At 40.5% G+C, this 16001-nt stretch overlaps 1 protein-coding gene across 3 annotated transcripts in view; it reads left to right on the top strand.

Annotated features, from left to right (window-relative positions):
• Nucleotides 1-16001, top strand: part of EDA (ectodysplasin A) — a 359228-nt gene that overhangs the window by 242891 nt on the left and 100336 nt on the right. The gene's annotated exons all lie outside the window — the stretch shown is intronic.

Below are 16001 nucleotides of genomic sequence, written 5' to 3'. Positions count from 1 at the left end.
TTGTTGCCTTGATGACAATTTCATTTCTCAAAATGTAGACTAATTCAAACAAGGAATTGCTACTACTCTGGTCATAATTCTGGATAGGAAGGAAGAATTGCTTGGTGAGATAGTGATGATAGGAACCTTGGGAGAAAATAAGTGTGTCATATTAAAGCTTATAAAAATAAAGGAAAGAAGTGTCATTGATGGCCCCACAACTATTATAGACTTTACAAAAAGCCTATGTAAAAAATTAAGGGACTGAAAGACAGATGTGTTCCTCTTGTCCATTTTTTAAATGATGAGAGAGTGTTGTGGAATAGTGGCTAAGCCACCATTTGCAATACCAGCATCTCATATCGGAATTTCAGTTCAAGTCCTGGCTGCTGTGTTTCCAATCCAGCTTCCTGCTGATGCACCTGGGAAGGCAATGGAAGATGGCCCAAGTGGTTGGGTCCATGCTACCCACGTGGGAGGTCAGGGTGGAGTTCCTGGCTTTGGCCTGGACCATTTAGGGAATGAGCCAGTGCATGAAAGCGCTCACTCTCTTTCTCTCTCTCTAGCTCTCTCTCTCTCTCTCTCTCTCTCTCTCTCTCTGTTACTCACTTACCCTTTGACTGGGCCTTTTGAATAAATCCTTAAAAATTAAAGTGATGAGAGACTGTCAAAATTGAATGCTCCTAGTTTCTAGGCAATAGAGAAAGAAAGTGAGTATCTAAAACAATCATGCTCAACCTTTCTTATGCCCCAACACATACCAGAAGGGGTTTGACACATTTCTTTAAAAAAAAAAAAGCCAGGAGGGCAGGTGCTTCTTCCCAGTTTCCCATGCGGGTGCAAGGGCCCAAGCACTTGGGCCACCTTCTACTGCTTTCTCAGGCCACAGCAGAGAGCTGGATTGGAAGAGGGGCAGCTAGGACTAGGCGCCCATATGGGATGCTGGCACCACAGGCAGAGGATTAACATACTGTGCCCACGATGCCCGGCCCTGGGGTTTGACACATTTCTAGTAGTAGTGCTCACTCCAGAAGGTACAAGAGCACACAATTTGTAGAGAAGCATGTGTAATTTGAAACCCCATCCAAAGGGGAATTCTCCCTTTCCTAGTCCCCATGCACACTAGTATTGTGCTTAGGTATGACATACCTCTGCTTAGGTATGACACAATAAAAAAAAAACACACATAAAACCAACTGTACATTCTAGATAAGGACATAATCCTCAGAATAGTGTCAGAAAGATCAGAGCTTTGTAAAGGTAAATGCTTAGGGCCACTAAATGTGTACTTATACACATGTAGCTGTTTAAATTTGTATTTATACACAGTTAGCTGTTTAGAGAAAAACGAGGATGAGTTAGGCCTGTTTAGCGTCTTGTCCAAAGTGATAGCTCAAAGAACCATTCACTTAAACTTCACTGTCTGGGAGTGATGTTCAAATAGGAAGTCTAAACAGAACATGATTAAGAATCAAGTTGAAGCTCAATGTAGATGGGGAATTAGGAAAGATGTGTCCATTGCCTTAGAGTTTTGACGATCAGAAGAATTAAGGTCACTGAAAGAAGCTAAAGAGGCAAAATGCTCCAAAACCCATAATTTTTGAGCACTGACATGATAATATACATGGAAAATTTCATGCTTGACCTCATGTGATAAGTTGCAGTCACAACATAGATGCACTAAATAAATTGCATAAAATTACTTTCAGGCTCTGTGTAAAAGATATATAAGAAACAAACAAATTTCATGTTTATATTTGGGCACCACTCCAAGATATCTCAATATATGGGAATATTCCAAAATAAAAAAAAAAAATCTGAACCATGAAACACCTCTGTTCACAAGCATTCTGGGTGAGGGATACTCTGTACTCTCAGTTTTTCATATAGTGTAAAGGACAAGTTCCAGAAGATAAGAGATGGACAAATGCCTTGGTTTTCTTTAAAAAAAGGCAGGACAAGAGTGATTTGCTAGAGCCCGCGCTGTGATGTAGCAGGTAAAGCCACTGCCTGCAGTGCCAGCATCCCATATGGGTGCTGGTTTGAGTCCTGGCTGCTCCACTTCCAATCCAGCTCTCTGCTGTGGCCTGGGAAAGCAGTAGATGACCCAAGTGCTTGGGCCCCTGTATCCACGTGGGAGACCTGGAAGAAGCTCCTGGCTTCAGATTGGCGCAGCTCCGGCCTTTGCAGCCATCTGGGCATTGAACAAGTGGATGGAAGACCTTTCTCTCTCTCTCCTCTCTCTCTCTCCCTCTCTCTCTCTCTCTCAGCCTCTCTGTATCTCTGCCTTTCAAATAAAATAAATAAATCTTTAAAAAAGAGTGACTTGCTGAAACTAGGGATCTGTAAATGTAACAGATAATCCCAGTATAATTCAGAAATATGTTTTCAACAAGATAGTTTATAGACATGCCTTAAAGAAAATAATGGTCACCAGGACCTTTTAGCTGGTTCTCTAAAAATAAGTCAAGTCACTAAGAAAAGAATACTTATAGAATTACTAAATCGCATTTTAAATGAAATACATCATAAAATAAGTAACACAGTGAGATGATCTTGTACCTTGTGATATCCTTATTGAAAAGACCACATAAAAAACTTTTAGCAGTTAGGGGGATTTACAGTTAGCTGAACTCTGTGTATTCATTTCAACCTAGAGAATTATCAGCTAATTTCCTATAGAGCTGTTTCCTGGTCAACATTTTTGTCAATATCTTGGACAAAGATTGTAAAGGTACATATGTTAAAATGTTTGGATAATACAAATATGGAAAGAATAGCTACTATACAAGGAGACATACAATGTTCATGGAAAATTAAAAGATAAGTTTATTTCTGTGCAAAGGTAAAAAGCAAAAAGTATTGAAATCTATGCAGTTTTTTCATAATAATACATTTTCCACAAAGTTTTTGAAAACCCCTCATAAGCATGGATTTCAAAAGTTTTTGCACCAAATAAATGTATCTATGTTTTAAGATTTCTTTCTTTATTTTTTTAAAAGATTTTTTTAAGATTTTATTTATTTATTTGAGAGGTAGAGTTACAGACAGTGAAAGGGAGAGACAGAGAGAAAGGTCTTCCTTCTGTGGGTTCACTCCCCAGATGGCTGCAACGGCCGGAGCTACGCTGATCTGAAGCCAGGAGCCAGGAGCTTCTTCCGGGTCTCCCATGCGGGTGCAGGGCCCAAGGACTTGGGCCATCCACTGCTTTCCCAGGCCACAGCAGAGAGCTGGATTGGAAGGGGGCAGCCAAGACTAGAACCGGCGCCCATATGGGATGCTGACACCGCAAGCGGAGGACTAACGTACTGCTCCAAGGCACCGGCTCCTCAAAGATTTATTTGAAAGGCAGATTTGTTTGAAAGGCAGAGTTACAGAGAGAGAGAGAGAGAGAGAGAGAGAGAGATCTTCCATTCACCCTGTGTCTACAAGGGCCAGGGCTGGTCCAGGCCAAAGCCAGGAGCTTGAAACTCCGTCTGGGTCTTCCACGTGAATGACAGGGGCCCAAGCGCTTGGGCTGGCTTCTGCTGTTTTCCCAGGCAGATTAGCATGGAGATGGATCAACATTGGAGCAATTGAGACTGGGGACTGGAACCAATGTTCATATGGGATGCTGAAGTCGCAGGCTGTGGCTTAACCTATTGTGCCACAATGCTGGCCTTCATAAAATTATCTTTTAATTACATTTCCACAAATGTTTTGACATACTATTATATGCATGATAAAATAGGATTCAGGAAGACTTGAATATAGCCAAGAAGACTGAAATCACAGTTATCATATACTATATACTAGCTAGTCTGGTATCAAGCAAAACTGGGTGCATTCTTCAAGAATCACTGGAAAATATTGCATCTGGAGGAAGATTTAATTAGAGCCTGGAAACCATGTATGAAGAAGAATGAGGCTGTTTATCCTGACAGATAAAGTACTTTAGTGGAGCATGGTAATGATCTTTAAATATTTGAAAAACTAGGGGGCCAGCATTGTGGTGCAGCAGGTTAAGCCACTGCCTGTGACACCAGCATCCCATATGAGCACCAATTGCAGTCCCAAATGCTCCACTTCAAGTCTAACTCCCTGCTAATGCACCTGGGAAAGCAGCAGAAGATGCCATCCATGTTGGGACACCTGAATGGAGGTTCAGGCTTCAGCCTGACCCAGCCCTGGCCATTGTGGCCAATTGGGGAGTGAACTAGCGGATAGAAAATATGAAAGATTCTCTCTCTCTCTTTCTCTCTCTCTCTCTCTCTCTCTCTCTCTCTCTCTCTCTCTCTCTGTGTGTGTGTGTGTGTGTATCCCTCTCTCTGTAACTCTGCCTTGCAAATAAATAAAATAAATCTTTGAAATAAATAAATATTTGAAAACCTGCTTTAGGGATGGACATTTGGCCTAGCAGTTAAGATTCTGCTTCGGTGGCCGGCGCCGTAGCTTAACAGGCTAATCCTCCGCCTTGCGGCGCCGGCACACCGGGTTCTAGTCCCGGTTGGGGCACAGGATTCTATCCCGGTTGCCCCTCTTCCAGGCCAGCTCTCTGCTATGGCCCGGGAAGGCAGTGGAGGATGGCCCAAGTGCTTGGGCCCTGCACCTGCATGGGAGACCAGGAGAAGCACCTGGCTCCTGGCTTCGGATCAGCGCCATGCACCGGCCGCAGCGGCCATTGGAGGGTGAACCAACGGCAAAGGAAGACCTTTCTCTCTGCCTCTCTCTCTCACTATCCACTCCGCCTGTCAAAAAAAAAAAAAAAAAGATTCTGCTTCGGATGCTTGCATCCCATGTTGGAATGTCGGGGTTCAAGTCCTGACACTGCTTCCAATTCCAGCTTCCTGTTAATGCAGACTCTGAGAGACAGCAGTAATGGCAATGGCTCAAGTAGTTGGCTACCTGCCACACACAGGGGAGACCTGCATTGAGTTCCTGGCTCCTGACTTAGCTCTATCCCAGCCCTGGCTGTTTCAGGGCATTTGAGAGGTAAACCAGCAGATGAGAGCTCCTTCTCCCTCTCCCTCCTTCTCTCCCTCCCCCTGCCCCTGCTGCTTTTCTTTATTTTTATTTTTATAAGATTTATTTTTTTGGAAAGTCAGAGTTACAGAGAGAGAGACACACACACACAGGGAGTTTTTCCATCCACTGATTGACTCCTCAGATGGCCTCAATGGCCAGGGCTGGGCCAGGCCCCAAGCCAGGAGTCAGGAGCCAAGAGCTTCATCCCAGTCTCCCACATGGGTGCTGAGACCCAAAAACTTGCACCATCCTCCATTGCTTTCCCAGGCACATTAGCAAATAGTTGGATCAGAATTGGAGCACTCAGGACATGAACTGATGCCCATATGGGATGCCAGCACCCCAGGCTGTGGCTTAACCTGCTATGCCACAATGCCAGCACCCCACACCCCCCCTTTTTTTTAAAAAAAAAGGAATAAAAATATGAATATATAGGAAAAATTAAAAGCATGAGGGAATGATTAGGACCAAGTGGAAGAAGTATAGGACAGAAGATTTTAGCTTAATTTATGACAGATTTTCTAATAATTTTAGCTGTTTAACCCTGTAAGGGTGGGTGCTTTGGCACAGCAAATTAATCTGCCACTTGGGATGCCCACATTCCATATCAGAGTGCCTGGTTTGAGTCTTCATTTCTCCACTTCTGATCCAGCTCCCTGTTGAGATGCCAGGGAAGACAGAAGAAGATGGCTCAAGCGATTGGGTTTCTCCCACCCATGTGGGAGTCCTGGATGGAGTTTTTCTCTCTCTCTCTATCTCTCTCTCCCCCCTCTCCCTCCCCCCCCTCCCTCATCCTTACCTCTCCCTCTCCTTCTCCCTCTTCCTCTGTGTATCTGACTCTACTTTCTGTCACTCAACATTTCAAATAAACTAATAAAACTTAAACAAAAACCATTGCAATGGTCTAATAAGATAGTGAGCCTCTTCCCTGTAAATAAAGCAATTCAAGTAGTAACTAATTGACCATATTTTGTGTTTTTTTCCATTGGAAGAAAATTTACACTGGATGAGTTCTAAATTCCCTTCCAACTCTGAGATTCTTTGATAGTGTTTTATTTGTCAACAACTGCTTTTATCATAATTTTCAAGAGGAAACTCAGTATTTCTGAAAGTCACATCAGAGACATCCTATCTATAAAGCTTTTTCCCCAAATATTTTTCCCTCCTCTGGCGTTTTTCTCCTTTTCTTTCCTCCCCAAATACTCATTTAAAGGTATATTAAGTTAGTAATGTACCCATAGTGGTAATCAGAGCCATATTTGTTTATACCTTGTACCAAAGACTATTTGTGCCACCAGAACAAACTACAAATGTGCTTTTTACTCTTTTATGTGTATGTATCTGGAGAAAAGAAATCATAACCACATTTTTAAAGGAGTAAGTCAATATTTGCTTTGTAAAACTGGTTGTATCTCTGCCATCCATCCAGTGAAATAATCTGTCTTACAGACCCATGAAGTGCTGTTTTATAATTTGTGATGTCACCTGAATAGATTACAGATATAGTCCAAGCATTCTATTATTCCCCATTAAATGATGATGGATTTATTTCATATCTCTAAATATATATAACTTCTCTTAAAACTTTTTCTTTTCTCTTTCCAGTCTAAATCATTTCTAAGTATAATGATGATAACAAATCCACAAACCTTGGATAAAACACTAAGTATTTTTTTTGGCACAAGTGTTTAGAATTGCTGCGTATCTTTTTTTTTGGGGGGGGGGGAGACAGGCAGAGTTAGAGAGAGACAGAGAGAAAGGTCTTCCTTTTTCCTTTGGTTCACCCCCCAAATGGCTGCTGCGGCCGGCGCACTGCGCCGATCCGAAGCCAGGAGCCAGGTGCTTCTCCTGGTCTCCCATGCGGGTGCAGGGCCCAAGCACTTGGGCCATCCTCCACTGCCTTCCCGGGCCACAGCAGAGAGCTGAACTGGAAGAGGAGCAACCGGGACAGAATCCAGCGCCCCAACCAGGACTAGAACCTGGGGTGCTGGCGCCGCAGGCGGAGGATTAGCCAAGTGAGCTGCAGCGCTGGCCACATATCTCTTTCAAGTGAGTAATTCAACAGTTGTTGTGTCTCTACCATGTACTGAGTAGTTTTGTATCAACTATCTTTGTTCCTTTATGAAAGTGCTTGTGAAGTAGATGGTATTACTCATTTTTTAACTTTGGTTTTCAGCAGGTTATCTGTGATATGGCTTGGTAAGGGTGTGTGTGTGTGTGTGTGTATCAGTCTTGCTAAGGGTTTACTGTACTTCTTGAATCTGTAATCTATAAATTTATATTTTTGACCAAAATTTGGGGAAATTTTAGCCATTTCTTCAAATATTTTTCTGCCCACTTTTCTTTTTCCTCTCTTCCTAATATTCTACTTATGTATATGTTGACCTTTTGATCTCATCTCTAAGGTGCCTAATGGTTCTACTTACTGTTTCCTATCTTTTTTTTTCTCTGTTGTCTAGATTGGACAATTCCCATTATCAGGTTCACTGGCTATTTTGTTATTTCCTTTCTGCTGTTAAGTCCATAGAATGAATTTTTATTTCAGGTACTGGATTTTTCTGTTTTGATTTTCTTCTTTTTTATAGTTATTATATCTTTGTTGGAACTCTCCATGTTTTCATTCATGGAAAGATATATTTTCCTTTATATCCCTGAACACAGTTAGAATAACTCCCTTAAACTCTTGTCTGCTAATTTCAACGTGTGTATCATTTCCGAATTGCTCTCTGTTGATTCTTTTCTCTTAAGAATGGGTTACAATTTGCAGTTTATGTTGAATATGAAAAAAAAAAACAGTGTATACTGGATTGTAAATGGGGTGCTATAAAAGATTATGTTATAAACATTCTGGATTCTATTATGTTCCTCTGAAAGAATATTCTTTTTAAAGCAAGCATTTAACTTGACTGCACTAAAATTGTAAACCCTCTCCTACAGTTGGCGGCAACTCAGATCTTAGTTCGGTACTTTCAGGTTTGCTGCACTTGCATGATTCAAGAGTCAGACAGATTCAGACAGAATTTATATACAAAATTTTCCCATCTGGCTCCCTCCTTTCTGGGATTTACTCACCCCCTTTCAATAACTTTGGTCACCATTCTGTCTTCTAATTCTTGAAGCCAGTGAGAACGTGGATTTCTATCTGAGTTCTAGACATCCTATAAGGTACTACTAAAAGCCATTTTTAAAAATGACAAATGTAGCCGGCGCCGTGGCTCAACAGGCTAATCCTCCACCTTGCGGCCCCGGCACACCGGGTTCTAGTCCCGGTCAGGGCGCCGGATTCTGTCCCAGTTGCCCCTCTTCCAGGCCAGCTCTCTGCTATGGCCTGGGAAGGTAATGGAGGATGGCCCAAGTGCTTGGGCCCTGCACCCGCATGGGAGACCAAGAGAAGCACCTGGCTCCTGCCTTCGGCTCAGCGCGGTGCGCCGGCCGCAGCACGCCGGCCGCGGCGGCCATTGGAGGGTAAACCAATGGCAAAGGAAGACCTTTCTCTCTCTCTCTCTCTCTCTCACTGTCCACTCTGCCTGTCAAAAATAAAAAAAAAATGACAAATGTACCCAGTTTCCTTTCTTTTAAAAGTCAACCCCCTTTCATGTGTTCCATCTACCTGCATTTGTTTATTCTTCAGGGCCTTCAGGTAGCTTTTCTTATGTTTTATCTAGAGTGTACAGTTGGTATTTGCAAGAGTTGGTGTGAAAAGAGTTTATTTAGCCATGACCAGAAGCAGAAGTATCCTGCTGTGAATTTACTCCCCCATTTTAAAAGAGAATACTGAGGCTCAGAAAGATTAAATGACCTTCGCAATGTAACACGGCTAAAAAAGTAACAGTTACAGTTTAAGTATAGGTTTTCTGGCTCCAAATCCAGAGCATCTCTATATGTTACTTTTAAATATCAGTAATACACTTCTTTAGGCATTCATCTCCCACAAGGATGAGTTCTGACTTTGTTGTCTCTCTCATATAATACCCATTCCTCTCATCACCTTAATTACTCATGTAGACACCCACTAAACATTTTGCAGTTAATCTTTTTAGGGGACCAGTGTTTTTCAACAGAGCGTTTTCATTACATAAGGGGATATTGTCCTTTGCCTTTTTTTTCCCTTTCTGAATGATGCCCCAGCAATGTCTTAATGGAAGCGTTTATGGTGCTCTGAGATACCATTTCTGTGTATAAAAGTAGAATCTAAAACACTATAATGTTACATAAGTCAGATTATTTTCTTCCTGAATACGTTACCTTATCCATCCTCATAGGTAATTTTACTTTTTCTACCCTCTTATAAATCTCACTAGGCCTTTCTTTTTTGTGTCCCTGTTGTTGCAGCAGCATATGTGGAGAAAATTTGTATCATCTGCAATCTTAAGCCCATATTATTCAAGGCTACTCTCAAAAATATTAAGAAAGATTGGGTAGTATAGCGAATTTTTTAAAAGCATCATGACAGATGTACATGTATGCAAAAAACTATTTCCAGAATTCCTACTCTGCACTAGTCACTTTGCTAGATGATGAAGATGTAATAATGAGTAAAAGAGACAATCCTTGCTCTCATAGATTTTTTTTGGTCCAATAGAAAAGTCAGACAAATAAATAGGCAACACTGGAATGAAAAATAAGTGTGGACATCATAAGTGCAGGATGCTATGGGATCTCATAACACTAGCAGCTAACGTCTCTGAGGGGTGGAAAGGGATAGGGACACAGAAGATACTCCTGATGAAGACAGTCTGATCCAAGTTCTTCTGCTAACTTATGTGGTTCCTTTATCACTGTTCTTCTCTTGGCCTCAATTCTGTCACAAGTAAAATGAATTGGTCAAGATATCCTACAGGGCCAGTGCTGTGGTATAGCTGATAAAGCCACCACCTGCAGTGCCGACATCCCATATGAGCACCGGTTCAAGTCCAGGCTGCTCCACTTCCAATCTAGCTCTCTGCTATGGCCTGGGAAAGCAGTAGAAGATGGCCCAAGTCCTCAGGCTCCTGCACCTGCATAGAAAGACCTGGAGGAAGCTCCTGGCTCCTGGCGTCGGATTCGCACAGCTCCGGCCATTGCAGCTAATTGGGGAGTGAACCAGCAGATGGAAGACCTCTCTCTCTCTGTCTCTCTCTGCCTCTCCTTCTCTCTCTGTGTAACTCTAACTTTCACATAAATAAATCTTTAAAAATAAAAGGTATTCTACAACTTCACTTCCAATTAATTCATTCTTCAATATCAAGAGTGATATGTGGTACCATAAGTACAGATTTTGAATGCAGATATATTTAATTTTTTAAAAAGATTTATTTATTTTATTTGAAAGGCAGAGTTACAAAGAGGCAGAGGTAGAGAGGTCTTCAATCCGCTGGTTTACTCCCCAAATGGCCACAACAGCTGTAGCTGTGCCAATCCAAAGCCAGGAGCTTCTCCTGGTCTTCCATGTGGGTGCAGGGGTCCAAGGACTTGGGCCATCTTCTACTGCTTTCCCAAGCCATAGCAGAGAGCTGGATGGGAAGTGGAGCAGCCGGGACTTGAACCAGTGCCCATTTGTGATGCCAGCACTGCAGGTGGCGGCGGCTTTAGCCTCTATGCTACAGCGCCAGCCCCCACTTGATTTTGATACTCTTTCTAGGACCCAACTTCCACATCTACAAAAGAGAAATAATAGCTATTTCAGGTACTGGTCTAAAAATTAAATAAAATCAGATATGGAAGCCAGGGGTTTACAGAGAGGCCACAGAATAAACATGAACCATTTTCCTTTTTTGCCTATTTCAATGTCAATTGATTGAAATAATTATTTTTTTTAAATCGAACATATTTGTTATAGGAGCTGGCATTTAGCTTAGTGGTTAAGACACCAGTGTCCCATATTGCAGTACTTGGGTTCAATTCCCAAGTCCTAATTCAATTCCCAATCAAAATTCCTGCCAGTGCAGACCCTTGGAGTCAGCAGATGATGACTCAAGTCCCACCCATCTGGGAGACCTGGGTTGTATTCCTGGCTCCCAACTTCAGCACCAGGCCAGCCCTGGCCATTTTGGGTATTTGAGGAGTAAACCAGAGGGCAGGAGCTAGCTTGCATTCTCTCTCTCTCTCTCTCTCTCTCTCTCTATATATATATATATATATATATATATATATATATCCCTCCCTCCCTCCCTCTCCCTCTTCATCTCCCTCTACCTCTCCCTCTCCTTCTGTACCTCCCTATCTCTCTGCCTGAAAGTAATAAAAAATACTTAAAAACATACTTGTTATTACTGTGTACATAATGTTGTATTTATGAGATGCATACAAATTAAAAAACAGGATGCAAATTTACGTGAATTTTTTAAAGATTTTATTTATTTGAGGTAGAGTTACAGAGAGTGAGACAGAGAGAGAGGTCTTCCATCCGCTGATTCACTCCCCAATTGGCCACAATGGCCAGAGCTGTGCCGATCCGAATCCAGGAGCCAGTAGCTTCTTCCAGGTCTCCTAGGTGGGTGCAGGGGCCCAAGGCCTTGGGCCATCTTCTGTTGCTTCCCTAGGCCATGGCAGAGAGCTGGATTGGAGGAGGAACAGCCAGGATGAGAACTAGCGACTAGAACTAGAACTAGCTGGGATTGCCAGCACTGCAGGCAGAGGATTAACCTACTGTGCCACAGTGCCAGCCCCTGTGAATTTTTTTAAACTAAAGAAAGTTTTTACTTTAATATATGTGTTCAGATGTTCACAGCATTAGTGTCTTCTGTTTTTATGTGTGAAAGTACCTAGTTTGTTGCCTGATGAGTACTAGGACCCCAATAGATGATAGTCATCAGTATCAACACAAATCTGGGAAGTGCTCATCATTTGCACTTTTTGATTTAGCTATCCTTAAAATTTTCTCCTGTTCTCACAACTTCTGTACTAACTCATTTTTTAAATCAGTCTTTGACGTGTGACTTAAAAACTTCTTGAAAACCCAAATACATTGCATCCATTAGTTTCCCATTGTCCACACCTTTATTTATTTCCTCAAAGAATTCCTGCAAATGGACCAACGAACGATTTGTACTTGGAGAAAATGTGTTGCCTCTCTGCTGAATGGTGTTTCCATTTACATATTAGACTGCATGTAAGATTAAGGCATTTGAACTCCAAACTAAGAGAGTATTTCCAAACTGCATTAAGCTTATGAGGTCCAAATCCTTGTGTTTGTAGATAAAGGAATGTCATGGATAAATATTATCCACAAATAAAACTCAAACCTTCCTTTATCTGCTACTTGAACACATTTCTTCATCACAAACTTCGTACCTGAGGAGGGAAAACTGATCAATTTTAGTTTTTATCTCATCCATCAAGTCATCCCACATTAACTTCATCTTATGATAATTGTACCTTTATTTTGAATTGCCACGTGAGTTTTTCAGTTTTTTAACAATAACAGTTTCTAAATAATGTGTTTAAGTTAGTCTCAACTTTTCATATACCTTGTGTTTTACTTTCCCTAAAAGATCCAAACCCCTATGTAAGCATGAAATATACTTTGAAGTTCCTTTCTTGTATATATCTTATTCTTTAATGTCTGGCAATTTACAAAGTTCTATACAATATAGACACTTAGTAACCATTTGTTAACTAATTGTATACTGTCTCATGGTGTAATTACATTGAAGAAAGTAAAGAAATATCATCAAGGAGGAAATAGAAGGGAATTAATGATGTTAAATAGTCATAGGGATGAATTGTCCCCAAACTGAATTATTTCCCCAAATTAGCAGTAGACTAATCCAATCTTTTCTGCTAAAGGAAGCTGAATTCTTATTGAAAGTGAATGGTAACTTGAACCCTCTGCGAAAAAAAAAAAATCATTATTCTGAAATATTCTGTCTTACTGTGAAGTGATAGTTTTCTAAGAAATGCTTTTTCCTTACAAAGAGAACCTTTACTCCTTTAGCAGTCAAGTGAGTTAATTTCCTTTCAGTTTTGTCAAAACCATTTCTAAACTCCATCTTAGCTTCTCCTGTAAAGCAGTCGACTCTGGTGGTATCTGTATACACAGGCTACCTTGAAAACCTCTCTGGGAGAGTTAAACATAAGGTTCTTTTGAAAGCAACTGGTTGGATTCAACCTAAATAAATTTATTTTGGGAAGATACTGGAAGTATTTGTGACTGGTTAACAGCAGGAACTATACTAGGTTTTGTAGGCTGGCAAGAACTGAAACTTCAGAACTGACCATTGATGAAGAAAACTCATAGCTCCTTGATAATTAACCATTTGGAATAGGACAAAATGAGGCAGAAAAGCCACTGTTAATTTATTGTATTTTTTGCTTCCATTAGAAAAGACCCTTGAGTGCATTTATGAACACATAGACACCAAACATAACTAGGATCACACCTGGGCTATTCAGATTCTCTCGACACTCATTAACTGAAAAGATATAGATTAATTGGAGGGAGTTCAGAGAAGAGTAACAAAAATGATTAAGGGGCCAGAGGGATTGATTTATGAGCAAAGATTAAAAGAATTTTGTCTATACAATTTAGCTAAGTGATGACTAAGGGGGAAGGGGGTGGGGACGCAACTGTCTGAAGGGTGTAAACACCAAGGAGAGAGGAGAATAATTTACTATGCAACATGAGAATATAACTAGGGCTAATAAGCTATAATTACCCAAAGGAATAACAGAATAAATATTTCAGGGAAACTCAGAACTATGAGACTGCCAACTTGTTTCTCAAGGAGATACTGGCAGATACTTAGAATCTTAGTCTCATCCATATTAACAAGTATGTGGTGTGAAATAATCATTTGAAGCCATTGAGCTGCCTCCCCTCCCACCCGCTCCAACGGTCCTGCCTTTTGCATTATTATGATATAGTTCAAGTCTAGCCTAGTACATGAGTCTACATACTTTGGTCTTTATTAGTGCTGGTGAGTCTTTCAAAATTTAATTCCAATAGTGACCGTAAATGAGCCCTTCCTTTTGGGTTCACTGTGAATTTAATTGTAAAGCACCAGAAAAAGGGATCAAGTCTTAAGGTGAGAAAAACTTGGATTTTGCTTAGGATGGGAAACAAATCAGAAATCATAGTGTTTGTGTTTGGAATCTCCAATAATATTCTTTCCAATTGTATTTCATGTCTAGAAAAGTTCAATTTTCGCATTATTGGAAAGGGGAAAAGACACTAAAAATAAATCTTTGTAAGCTTCATGATTTGTGTAAACTTTGGAATGTGGTTCTTCAGAAAACAAATTAGTGTGTGGGTGACTGCAGGCTAAATTATTTGGCTAATTCCTATTGTGCTATCATGACATTCCAGAGCATTGCTATTTAACCTCGCCAGATAAGATTGTGCATGTCACTGCAGTGAAAGCAGCTTCTTTTGTATGCATACTTTTCTCCTTCTTTTCCTTTGTGTTGGAAATCTTTAAAGGGTGATCCCATTCTGGAAATTCGTTTTATGGATTTTTTTTGTTTTTTGTTTTTGTTTTCTTTCATTTTTGCTGTGATATTTTTCTTGGGCTTTTACCTTGGATTATATACTTGTCGATTTTTTTCTAGGTAAATAATATTTTAGGTAAGCTTGAAATAATATTTTAAATAAACTTTTTGACTTAGAGTAGTTTTAGATGTACAGAAAAGTTGTAGAAGTAGTACAGAGTTCCCATATACTCCTTGTTCAGTGTCTCCTATTATGTTACTCTTCTATGTTTGTCACATCAAATGAACACTGATATGGCATTATTCACTAAAATTCATATTTTATTCACATTTCCTTAATTTTTTTTACTTCATGTCTTTATTCTGTTGCAAGGTCCCATCCAGGATGCCATAAAATACATTTATGGCAGGTCTCCTCTGTCTCCTTTTGACTGTGACAATTTCTCAGATTTTCCTTGTTTTTAATAACCTTAACAGTTTTAATGTGTACTGGTCAGGTATTTTGTAGAATGGCCCTCAGGTGAAACTTGTCTGATGTTTGTCTTGTATGCACACTGGGTTTATGGGCTTTTGGAAATAAGACCACAGAGGTAAAATGTTGTTCTAAGAACATCATATCAAGAGTACTTACAGATACTATCAACATGACTTACGCTATCAATGTTAACCTTGGTCACCTGCCAACGTGATATTTGTCAGGTTTCTCTATGGTAAACATATTATTATGTTCCCCTTTTTTTGTATTGCGTGCTTTGCACAGAAGCCATGATGCATAGAATGAACTTAATGAATAGAAAATTATACTCTATCTCCTTAAGGAGTGAAATACCTACAGAGTTTATTCGGAATTCTTCTGTACAAGGAATTTGTCTTACTCATTTGTTTATTTAATAATTTATAGAAGTATGGACTCATGAATATATATTTTATACTTAGGGTTATAATCCAGTACTATTTTATTTCGTTGTTCAAATTGTGCCAGCTTTGGGCATTGAGAGGTCTTTCAGTTGGCTACTGTGTCCCTTTTATATACCCCATCCATGTGGGCTTTTATTGATAATGTCTTAACTTGTAGCATTTTGTAGCACTACAGGCTCAAATGTTTATTTCCTATAGTCAATCATTTCTACAAGTATCCCTGGTTCCTTTTATGGTTAAAATAAACAAGTATTAAAATAAGATCTGAGGGGCGGCACTGTGGTGTAGAGAGTTAAAACCACTATCTACAACACTGGCATCCCATATAGGTGCTGGTTCGAATCCCGGCTACTCCACTTCCTATCCAGCTCCCTGCTAATGTGCCTGGGAAAGCAGTGGGAAATGACGTAAGTCCTTGAGCCCCTGAACCCATGTGAGAGACCCGGAAGAAGCTCCTGGCTCCTGGCTTCAGATCGGCACAGCTCCAGCCACTGCAGCCATTTGGGGAGTGAACCAGCATGTGAAAGACCTCTCTCTTCTCTGTCTCTCCATCTCTTTCTCTTTCTCTCTCTCTCTCCCTCTCTCTCTCTCTCTGTAACACTGCTTTTCAAATAAATAAATAAATCTTTAATAAAGCATAAGATCTGAGTGTGCTGGTTGCTGCAGAATGTCATTACTTCTAGGCCTTATCA

This window comes from Lepus europaeus, chromosome X, assembly GCF_033115175.1.
Source record: "Lepus europaeus isolate LE1 chromosome X, mLepTim1.pri, whole genome shotgun sequence".
In the NCBI taxonomy this organism is placed as follows: Eukaryota; Metazoa; Chordata; class Mammalia; order Lagomorpha; family Leporidae; genus Lepus; species Lepus europaeus.
Note: the sequence above shows the minus strand (reverse complement) of the source record. Positions and strands in the feature narration are given on the sequence as shown.